The 12,436-nt window shown below is 31.2% G+C and overlaps 1 long non-coding RNA gene across 1 annotated transcript in view; it reads right to left on the bottom strand.

The window, feature by feature from the left end:
* LOC106677451 (uncharacterized) overlaps positions 1-985 on the bottom strand; it is a 34,678-nt gene extending 33,693 nt beyond the window's left edge. Inside the window, exon 1 of the long non-coding RNA XR_001342593.2 lies at positions 896-985. This is a non-coding gene — a long non-coding RNA (uncharacterized lncRNA). The remainder of the gene's footprint in view (positions 1-895) is intronic.
* Between the last annotated feature and the right edge of the window lie 11,451 nt (positions 986-12,436).

Below are 12,436 nucleotides of genomic sequence, written 5' to 3'. Positions count from 1 at the left end.
AGAGAGAGAGAGAGAGAGAGGGGTATAGAGGAAGATATTTTGAAAATTGAGCATTTAAGCCCTGTAAAGCTATTTTAATGGGACCAAGACCTAGCTAATATTAAATACCATTTAATTGTACATTGACATGTTTAATCAAAATCATCACAGCCATTGAAGAGAAAATTGAAAAAATGTGAAAAATTGCTGTCACATCCTTTATATTTTATATATAGGTAGTGGATAAGCGTAGATGAGGGCGGAAGAGGCAGACAAATTTCACAATAAATGATAATATATTGCAAAAATTTGAACCATTACATCTCATGACATTTTTAATTGTGATCTATATAATACACAATAAATAAGATTGTTCTTACCAAAAGGTTTTTTAGAATTATTGTATACTTTAGTCTTTTAAATTGAAATATCAAGCTATGTGGGTGCCAAAATTTGCCTTCGCCCGTTTGGCTGAAACCCACACTCGCTATAGATTGGTAAGTGAAAGTACCCTTTACTGAGTTCATTATACATATAATTAATTAATATAACTATAAATACATCTATAACCAATAAAACTTGTACATAGCTCATTATATTTTGTTCTTAATCACGCCATTTGTGTTTTAATTGTTTATATATAATTAATTTTATATCTATTGGTGGTGGCGGTTCGAATTCGGCTTGGGGTGCTGACTTTTTTCATTGAGTGATTGACCCAGAAAATGAAAAACTTTGACCCCCAACCATGGTTAGGCAGTATAGGACTCCAATAGGAGTCGGCCGAAAAAAAATGAATTAATTGTTTCCATTATTATCAAATATAGTATTTAAAACTAATATAAAAAATATATTTATTTAAGATTCTAAACAGAAAAAATAATTATTAATTACTCAGTGGAATAGTTAGCCTTACAGAGAGAAAATGTGGGCGTGGATGCTTGTTATCAGTCCCGGATCTGACACAACACAAAGCAGCCTATTGACATACCAGCGTCGCCTTGGAACATTCCACATGACTCAACTATGATTTATTATTAAAACAAATAAAAATAAAATCGATAAATAATAGTTTTTAATACAGATGTTTATGAAGTCGATTCATCAATGAGTTAATTTAAAAAAATTGATTCCTGATAATTATGTATTCCTCAAGTTCTTGTGAACTTATTATTAGTTTATCTATTTTTTTTTTGCTTCCTCACTACTGGAGGTGGGGGAACTTCATGTAGGAAAGGGAAACAATTGAAGACATAGTGATGAAAATTTTCACTGGCATTTTAAATTTTAGGCATCAAGAACGATTTTGGTTCCGTGTCTGTCTGGAATCAAAATCGTATTCTGGCATAATCGATTTGCATGAAATTTTCTTGGATTGTATGGATTGGTACCTATTCGATTTTATCAGCTTTCGTCTATTCGCTAACGCATTCCTAAACATACTTTTCTCGCCACAAGTTTAGAAAAAGAATCATTCGATTTAGTACTAATTTTGGGGGGGAGTTGAACATTAGCATGTATTCATTTCATTCAATTCTATTCACTAGTTTCGCTTAATCATAAGTATAAGTATTTTTCTGGCTCTTAAGTTTGAAACATGGTTCCTTCCATGGATTTACTAATCTAAAAATCTGTTGCGGTGTGCGTATCAAAAACTTTCACTTACCTTCCTGGAAGGCAAACATTTAAAACATTATTTTTAAATGTTGCTTTAAAAATCCGTATTTTTGGGTTCCTCGAAGCACGAATAACGAATCAACTTTGCTCCTAGCACCTTCCTCCTGCTAACGATACAGTTTAACAAAATATAACAAAGTCGTGTACACATGTTGGTATGAGGAGGGATCAGGCATACTCGTCTCTGATTTTCCTAGTTCATATTTATACAGTTTTTATTTCTGTAACAATACGAAATGGTTAATTATTTCCAATATACTAAACTGAAGGTATTTCAGAGGAAGTTTAGCGAATTCGTCATTTAATCTCTGTTATACTAGTTCAAAGAGGATAAAACCCAGCTGATATTAAAGCATCACTTGATTGTACATTGAATATATATACATTGTACATACTAAAAAGCGTTAGAGCCGTTTTTGAGAAAATCTAAAAAAAAATTGTAATAATTTGTTATATAAAGTGGCGTTTAACCAGCGTTTAATCAATTTTTATCAAAAAGGCTGCTGTAACATCCCAGGGATATAGCCGCATTGAGTATGTATAGAATGCAATTTCTGTTCGGTACTTCTCGTATTTGAGCTAGGTTGTTCACATAAAGAACATTTTTCCGAGACGCTTATTTGGACTCAGGGACCATCAAACCTAGTATTTCCGTTGAAAACTAATCCAAAATTTCGCCAAATCAGAATACTTCCCATTACTATATATTCCACATATCGGTAAGCGAAAGTAAAAATTAATTGAAGTTATTCATAAATCTTGGAATATAGGTAATTATGTACTTATTTATCCAGAATAAGTGGTGTGGAAGCTATACTGACCTATTTACTTAATAAATGTTTTAACTTTTCTTTGTTTATGTATTAATTCGATCCTCTGTGGTATTAAAAATCTTCCAATTATTCATTGTGAAATAAAAATATTCATCCTTTCATAAAAGTGAGGATTGAATATTGTATGATTATGATTTTTGATTTTCATTGACATGATAGATCATTGAAATAAGCTACATAAGGGTTGGTCACCCCTTAAGGTCAGAACTTAGGTATCTACAAATGACATCTACCTAACGAGCTACTCGAATGGACATGAAGAGCAGGTAACGAGTGGAGGAAATGTATTGGATAAGCTAAGCTGTTAATAAAAAAAAACTCCTTCTAGAACCAAGTGGCTGCTCAATTGGTTTTCTTGGGAGGATGGGGGTTGGGGGGGGGGATGCACAGAGGACCAATAGGGCCCCTTCCTTGACTTGTTTCCACTTTCATTACCGCTACTTTAGTGATCGCCCTGAATTGAATAGATATGATTTTATAACAGAATTAAAGCACTAGGTCGTAATTAAACCATTAAACCACTAGCCATCAACAGAAATAGGGAAGTAATTTAAGAGCAATTGACAGAAATATATTTTTTAAAAAATTAAGTAGACAGTTTTTAATTTAAGTTAAGAGAATATAGCTTATACTATGTTTTATAAATTAAAAGGAAGCGAATTGAATATTTTTTTTTTTTTGCTAATACTTCCATGCTCTTATGTTTATCAAAGGATATCTTTTTTTTTTTATTTATTAAAATTTATAACTGTATTAACAAAAAATAAAACTGGTAAATGTGATGTGCATTATATTATAAAAGCAGTCATTACAGTCTTGTAGAGAACCTACTCATTGACAAAATTCTAATAACATTAGAGTAGAAGGTCCTCAAGCCATTTTCTTTTCAGACGCTTAGGAAGTTTATCCAAAATTCAAGAAGAACTAAGGTCAGAAATAAGTGGGCTTGTGAGGTTAGGGAGTTTATTATGAAAGGATTTTATTTGTGACAAAGTAAAGAGCATTGTGGTTTTTTCAAAGGATTTTGGATTATAAGAATTGGATAAGAGAGAAACTGGATGATTTCATTAAACACCAATATTGAGTTGAGCGTTATTATGGAATAACGTAATATAGGCAATAATAATCATCATTGTCATATATATGAGCATTTTGTAATTTTGTATTATTCGGAAACGGAGAGTAGTTTCCTGTCTTTTTAATTCTTGTAGGAGCATTCCAAGTCAGTCGTTTGTCCAGATGTAGGCTTACGATGCGGTACCTAGCATCTGTTCAACAGGGATAATTGGAGTATTATTGAAGGATATTATAGGACTAGAAGAGGAGATAATCTAAATAAAGTCAAGTGTATCAAACATAATGGAATAAAATAGTAATAATAATCAATTGTATGAAACTTTTTATTTAGAATTAATTATAAAATTCAGCTTAACATATAATACATGGACATTGTGTATTTCCACTTGGGCACTGTTTTCCCATCTCCCATTCCTGAATACTACGCTTTTAATACTGAAAATCTGCATTCACTAATGTTGTCTTGAAAGCGGTTCAGTAATTTTGAGTACGAAGTGTGGCAAGGATTCAATTACTTTTTTCGGTGATTATAAAGGTATCGGTAAATGCAATATCACTGGACACTATCTTTATTTTCAATTTTTTATTTATGTTTTAGAATATGAAATAATGTAACTATTGTCACAGCTAAATAATTCTAATGGTACGTTCAAGTTAAACTCACTGTATATTTTTTTATAAAAGCTTGCCTTGGAAACGAAGTAGAATTTTTTTTAACCAAATTTCCAATGGTAATTTCATCATTGATTTATTTACTAATTATTAATAAAAATTAAAAATAAATAAATTGAATCATAAATCTTTTTACCCCCCCAGATCATCCCCAGTTTCATTGAAACTAACTGACCGTGGGTTGTGTTATGAGCCCAGACTGGGTCAATATGCAGTAATGCTTGGCTCCCTATGTCGCCTCATCTCCACCAACTCAATTTTAAAACTATGAATCATTTTTATGTACGAACTATTGCTGAATATATATCGTTGAAGCAATATATATAAATATTGTACTAGATAGTACCAATTAGCAATCTACAAACTGTTCCTAACCAATCGATTGGGAAATATCAGTTATTACCTATTAAACAAACTAATTACATTAAATGACATAATTATCTGCGACAGTAATTGCCTATTATCGACTCATTAATTTATTGTAATATATAATATAATATCAAATCATGAATTCATTGTAATATATTAAACAATTAATTATTTTTTTAAAACTAGAGAAAAAACATTTAGTTTTTTAAATTAATCCCCAATGGACTTTCTCAATGTGATAATTAGAAGGAGAAAAATAGTGGAAACAAATTTTTCAGGCATGTTTTAGAAAAAATCAGTAGCAACTTACAAAAAAGTGTGTTATATGTTTAAAATGCGAAAAAAAATTGTTATTTTTATATTCTTATATACTGAAAAAAATCTGTTTTCGAAAAACAAAAAATTATACGTACTAGCTCTTAAAAAGGTTAAATAAATTATTTATTGATAATAGTAATCGATTAACAGCTTTTTACAAAAAAATAAAAATAAATCCCGAAATATGACCATTCTTAGATATTCAATTATAGGATTTATAATCGTTGTAGGAACTTATTTCAGGACTCAAACTGTGACTTTCGTTTATCGCTACCTACAACAAATATTTTATACAATATTAATAGTACCTTTCCCCGGAACAGGTGTTTAGATATCGAGGTGTGTAACAGTTTTTTTTTTTCAAAGGACCAAAATAGTCAAAGAAATATTTATCTAAATGTTATTTGTTCACCAATAGTTTCTCTACTATCCTATTTTATTACATATGTGTGAGGTTTGATTTAATACCTCAAAAAAATTTTTTTTTTTAAACGTTTTTAAGATACAGTGGTCAATTGAGTGAGTGGTTACAAACACAGGCATATAAGTTTTATGATTAGTCCAGTTAAATAGGGATCAGAAAGCAATCTCGATTTGATATAAGTGAAATTTCGCTATGCTAAATGATTAATAAGATTATTAAAATTATAAAATACAATATTAATAATAACTTTCCCCGGAACAGGTGGTTAGATGTCGAGGTGTGTAAACCTTTTTTTTTAAAGGACCAAAATAGTCCTAGAAATATTTATTTAAACGTTATTTGTTCACAAAGAGTTCCTCTACAATCCTATTTTTATTATATATGCGTGAGGTTCGATTTAATACCTGAAAAACATGTTTGAAAATCAACCTTTCATACAAGGGAATGCAGAAGTGTCGCAGTGGTGGGGGAGTGAGGAAATAGGATTGTAGACTAACTCTTGGTGAACAAATAAAACTTCGGAAAATCTTTCTAGGACCCATTAGGTTCCATTTTTTTTTCTTTTATCGAACTGAACACCTAAACTGTATTATTGTTTGATAAACCATGTATTGCAGGTAGCGATGAACAAACTCCACTATTTGAGTCCTTCCCAACCTATTGCGATTGTAAAAAGCTAATTTATTTCACCCTTTTAAGCACTAATATGTACCTTTTTTCGTTTTCAAAAACGTTTTCAGGATACAGATAGATAATTGAGTGAGTGGTCACAAACACAGGCATGTAAGTTTTATAATTAGTCCTGTTAAATAGGGACCAGAAAGCAATCTCGGTTTGATATAAGTGAAATTTCGTTATGCTAAATGATTAATTAGATTATAAAATTATTAGCTTACCCGGCTATAAAATATAAGCCCTATATAAGAGTTATTTACGTTAAATAGTTTTCGAGATATAGCTTTTTTTAAATTTTTTATGAAATGTTGCTTTTTAAAAAGCTATATCTCGAAAACTATTTAACGTAAATAACTCTATTAGGGCTTATATTTAGCAAATTTACTCTTTTTTAAATGTCGTTCTCTTAGGTTTTCTTGTGTTGTCCCTACTTTTTAAGATATAGAGCTCCAAATGAAAAATTAGTTTTTTTTATCGCTTTGAAACAGGCGCAATTTTTTATTCCCTCTACCTATGCTTGGCTCATCAATTTTGACTAGTAATTATACAAAGTTTTCATTAAAGTAATCAAAAATTGGGGTGAAATAACTGCCTTTTTTCTCCTCTTGGGCTCTTGTACTAATAGAGAATTATCTTCCAGTCATCAAGCCTCCTTGGTGGTAACTGTATTGACCAACTCTTTGACTAAAATTCATTTATACCCGTAGCTAACCCAATGGGGTTCCTTCGGGTACAGTCTGCTACGGAAATAGGTCCACTTTTTGCTTCCACTGCCTTCATAAATTGGAACCGTACGGACTAATAATGTGACCATCTGTGTGTAAATGCATAGGTGTGTCTTCCAAACTTTCTTGGACACTAAAAGTCTTCGCATGGTGGTGCACAAAATCATTGCCAGGTAATACATAGAAGTCAGTGTAATAACAGATCATTGAGCGGGATTTCGAATGATTTATTTTTTCTTTTTGATTACTTGAATTCAGAGAATATAGATTTATGCCTAGAAACCCATTTAAAATGGATGGATAAAACTTTATTTTTATTTCTTACTTTAAGAAGTAAAACGTTAGCTCATTAAAAGTTTCCGCTATTGTGTTTTGTTTTTTTACACTTCAGTCAAAATTACGTTTTTTTGGAGTATATAGAATTTTTCGAGAGCTAACACGCATTTTTAATAAATAATTCAGTAATTATCTAGACTGTACAACAATTACTCGCGCTAATTATTGAAGTATTTCAGGTGTAAATAGCGGAAGTCATCAAAGAAAAAAAACCTAGAATTATCGCTCATTTTTCGTTTAGCATCTTTAACCTTTGAAACTCATGCAAGAAATTATAAAAGTTTATTAAAATAGAATAAATTTTATCTATTTGATCCAAAATAAAATATACGTTAAATATTTCAAGGCTTAATATTTTTAAACGCCAACATTTTTTTTTTTTTTTTGCAAATAACGTAAAATCAACATTTTTTGAAATTATTTTGGCAAATATCTTGGAAAATGTTATTTTATTGTATTTATAAATCAATTAGATACAACCGTTTACTTAAGTATTTCATCTATAGAATTCAAATAAAGTAAATAATAAATAAACGTGTTTAAAAAGTATTCAACTAAACAATATCAAAACCTTATTTATTGTTCGTAAAATGAAAAATGAGCAATAATTTTATGTTTTTTCGTAATAAAATGAAAATTTAAAGTATTCGTATAGTGTAGGTAAATATTGGGTAACCTATTCAAAGAAAATGCGCGTTAGCTTTTGAAAAATACAGTATTTTACAAAAAAACGTAATTTTGACGGGAGTGTTAAAAAAATTCGCAACCTTTCACCAGAGCACACTTTTTAAATGTGATGGTACATTAAAATGAGCTAATTTACAAGAATTTTGCTGTGAAAGCTCTCTACTACGATAAAATGTAACTACATGATTAAGTTAAATTAGCAAATAAATATTTGGAATGAATGTGAAGTGATGATAAAAAAATGTTAAAATATTTGAGGTGTAGACAGTTCACCGTAGATTAATGATTGGAGAAGTTTTTCGGGGTGTGCGGTCAGCAAAGAGCAACATAAATAAACAAAACAATAAATAAATGTTGTTTAGTTTATTTGGGTTGTCTTTGCAAATCGCACCCCCCGACAAACTTCTCCAATCATTAAAACATTATATATATAAATAATTTACTGTATAATATGAAAAAATGAAGAAGATGGTCAGGATTGCAGTCAAAAAAAGAACAAAAGTATTTTTTATATGTTAAAATAATTTCCATTCCAGGAAAGACCATTGTCTCATAGAAGAGGTAGATATCAAGAATCTAGCGGGAAAAGGGTTGAGAATCACTTGAAGGCTATTATACTTAGAATTAGTCACAATCATTATTTTTTATTTCGCCAAGACTCCCATTGGAGTCCTATATTGCCTAACCATGGTTGGGGGTCAAAGTATTTCATTTTGTGGGACCGCCACGCAATGAAAAAAGTCAACGCCCAAGGCCGGAATTGAACCGGCACCGCCAAACGACATCTAAAATTGGTAAGACTGCGTCTTAACCACTGAGCTACTTGCGGCTCCACAACTATTATGTGGGCTCTTCATAATTCTGAAAATAAAGTCATAAGTAACTTAAAGATCTTTCGAAAACTTTTTTTTTAAAGCAATATAAATAGCCACGGCATTATAAAATAAGTACAATGAACAATATTTCTGTATGCATTTTACTCTGAAAACAGACTCAGAAACTTCTTCAGCCACATTAATTAAATTTATTGATCATATTTGGCTTTATAACAAAAAAATGTTAAATTATTGTTGTTTTTAATTTTTGACAATACAAAAGGTGGTGAATACATTTTGGAGCCTCCACATAAAGTTGGGTTTGCTTTTGTCCACTGCAGACAAAATTAAAAACACTAATGATCCGGACAAGATGGGCAAAGAGCCGCTAATGGAGTGTTACCTAGCACTCCCTCTCTCTCATTGGACGAGTCACGAATGGAGGCTTCTTCCTCACTCTAGTACATGCACGTGCCAAATAGCAGTCATTGACGCCGTCTTATCGGAGCTTTGTCCATAACAGGGAGAGGTCTAAGAGAAAAGGAATTTACACCTCAAAGATGTGAGAGAAGCTCAATACCGAAACGAAAATTTGCCACAGAGAAATGAATTTCTCGATTCCAGGAAGAAGAAAAGTGATATTTGGGTGAGGAAATGAAACAAAAACATCAAGAAAGAAAAAGTAGGCCATGATAAATATCCATGTTAACTTGCAAAACATTTTTTCTAACATAAATGTATTTAGGCCGACTTTTCCTAGATTTCCTACGCCATATTATTAAAATTAGTTTTCTGAGGTATAAAAAGATGTCAGATTTTTTATTTGGTAAACTGAAAATATCTCTGTAGCGCAAACCGTTGTACCATTGTTATGAAAATATACTTATGTGGAGTATTACCATAATTTTAGCAATGTAAATTATAATATAATAACACTATGTTTTTTTAATCTGAATAATAATATTTTAATATATAATATAAGTATGTTAATTATAATAATACAAAATGATTTTTAAAAAGATTATAATTTAGCAAAATGATTTATATAACTTTTGATTGAGTTTTTAATGTATGATTTCAGGGATAGGATTTGGAAAAGGACAATATGAAGTCCGAAACTTTATTCAGTTCCTGAATAAAACATATATGAAGTTCTCAGTGTCTCCTCTCCCCCTCCCCTCAAGTTGCTAAATTAACAAAAACAAGGTTGATTGTTTTTCCTAATCCAATTACTTCTTTATCTTTTAAAAACAAAACATTTCCTAGTCATAGTCTGTCTTCAAGGGAGTTAGACTCCTTAATAGTTTTTTAGAATCTCTGGCTAATTCTTTAGGTATTTTTTAGAAGCTCAGAGAGACAATGAGAATCAGAAATAACGGTATTATGATTGAGGAATACTTGATTAGTAAGATCTTAATTGAATTTATTTTCTTTACCGATCACTTCCTATTCGAAAGTTAAGGACTTAATATGATTCTCAAGTATGAAGAGGGGTAAGTTTGGTTTGAAACTTAGTTTTAACTAGTGAAAGTTTGAGACCAGTCTCCTTGGATAATCTGGATAATAGTAAGGGCGATTGGAAAACTAGAGTAGGAAGTGACCCAAATTTGGGAGAGGAAGCAAAGGGTAGGTTCTCAAGTGACCCGGTGTTCGATGAAAGGGGGGGAGAGAATGGTTAACTTCTGTGGGGACAATAAGCTCTTTATTGGAAATTCCTTTTTACCATATAAATGAATACATCAAATTACTTTTGAGGCTGAAGAAAGAAAGCAATTTATTTCACATAGAGCAAAAGCTGTTCTTAAGTGAGGTCATGGATGTAAAAGTTGTACGCGGAGCAAAAGTAACACAGATTACCACCTACTAAAGCAACATGAAAAAAGACTCCGAGGACAAGAAATATAAGAGGATTGCCTCTGAATAGCTATGAAGTCAGGATAAAAGAGAAGAGTATGGAAGTGAGATGGAGAAAACTCTGTGGAAAATAGTTGGAGAAGTTTGTCGGGGTGTGCGGTCAGCAAAGAACAACATAAATAAACAAAACAATATTTATTTATTTTATGCCTTGTTTATGTTTTGTTTATTTATGTTGTTCTTTGCTGACCGCACCCCCCGACAAACTTCTCTAATCATTAATCTACGGTCAACTATCTACACCTCATTCTGAGGAAAATAGATATGAAGAAGAATCCATTTGACCCATGGTCAGTTAATCTAACATGAGAAAAATTAGGTAGTAAGGAGAAAGTGTTCGCAAACAAAAACATCAACACTGCATTCAAAAGGACAAGGCGGTGGTGCGAAGAATTTCAGGCTAAGGTTAAAGAAAATAAAAAAGAATGGAAGAAACACCAACAGACTAACCCGCGAGATATGATTAAATACGAAAAAATAAATGAGGCAAAGCAAGAGGTGATGATGGCTAAAGAGAAAAGATGGGCTGAATTTGATGAAGAACTTGAAGCATGCTATACTGAGGATCAAAGAAAGTTTTGGAGTACCGTGAAGGATTTACATGGAAAATATGGAAAGTGAGAAAGAAACATTAGCAGGCTGATGTGTAAGAATATCTTAGATGCGAATTACTAATGATGGGAGGTTGGATTCCGAGATAAACCAGTGCATAGAGAAAGCAACAAAAGAGTACCATCAACTCCGTAACGTTGTAATCGGCAAAAGGGCAAATTAGATGGTATACTTCTCTTACCTCACATGCCCTGCGTGCCTTTCACTATCACTGCTGTGCCACACTCAGTAACACGAAACTTTCAACTTCTGCAGAGCAATTCAGGAGAAACGTAACTAAGTAATTTTCCACTCCTGTGGTGTACAAAATATCTACCGAATTTTAAGAAACTAGAAATTCGGTATAATAAAAAAAAAGAGAAAGAAATTTATTCATTCATGCTGCCCAAATACATCGGGTTGCTACATTACACAGCATACTGATCAATCCGTGATCGGACATATAGAAATTACATATTTTTATTTGATATAATATAATAGAAAGATAACATTTTTTTTTCCACAGTATTCCTTTATAATTAATACCAGTCTACAAACTAAATACAAGCTTTTCAATTTATTCCTTTTTTCTTTCCCTTCTATTTTACAACCCTTATTTCATTTTATCAACAAATTCCCCTATATAACAAATATTAGAATATTAAAAATAATAAAGTAATAAATAAATAAAACATCAAATAAGATATGCGATGCATGCATGCCATCCCTCCTCTGGATAACTCCCCCACTCATTAATTTCCATGCATGTGGTGGTGGATGATTCCCAGGGAGTCAAGTATTATATTCTCTGTCAGTTAATTAACAGGTATGATCACTTCAAAAAAATTTAATTATAGTTAATAATTAATTGAGTAATTACCACAAATCTGTAGCACTAGCAACTAATTAGCAGTCTTAAATTCAAACTTTTCAGGAAAGCAGTTATAAAATGCCGTATAATTTAAACCGTCTCACTGTTTTTTTCTGACCTTTTGAATTGAGGCTTTCGGTCGTAAAATATAGTAACTGAAATTTTTCATGAATTGTAGTTTTTAGAATAAATTGTTGAAAATATTTTTAGGAAATTTGTTTTCTTGAAAGAATAATATTGCTATTAAGATATGGTCAGTGGCTGCTGATTGAGGATAAAATATTCTAATTAACAAATGATATAACGTTATACAAGTTTTCATTTTTTCAGTTACCATGTTTTACGACCGAATACCTCAATTTATAAATCACATACAAGCCATTTTTTGAACGCATGATTTTTCATGAGGTTCAGTCCTTTGGAATCTGATTTGAAATTTACAGTATAATTTATATTTTATTAAATTAATTAAT

This window comes from Halyomorpha halys, unplaced genomic scaffold, assembly GCF_000696795.3.
Source record: "Halyomorpha halys isolate HHAL.00 unplaced genomic scaffold, Hhal_1.1 Scaffold100.1, whole genome shotgun sequence".
Lineage (NCBI taxonomy): Eukaryota > Metazoa > Arthropoda > Insecta > Hemiptera > Pentatomidae > Halyomorpha > Halyomorpha halys.
The sequence above is the reverse complement of the archived record's forward strand: the minus strand, read 5'-3'. Positions and strand labels throughout refer to the sequence as shown.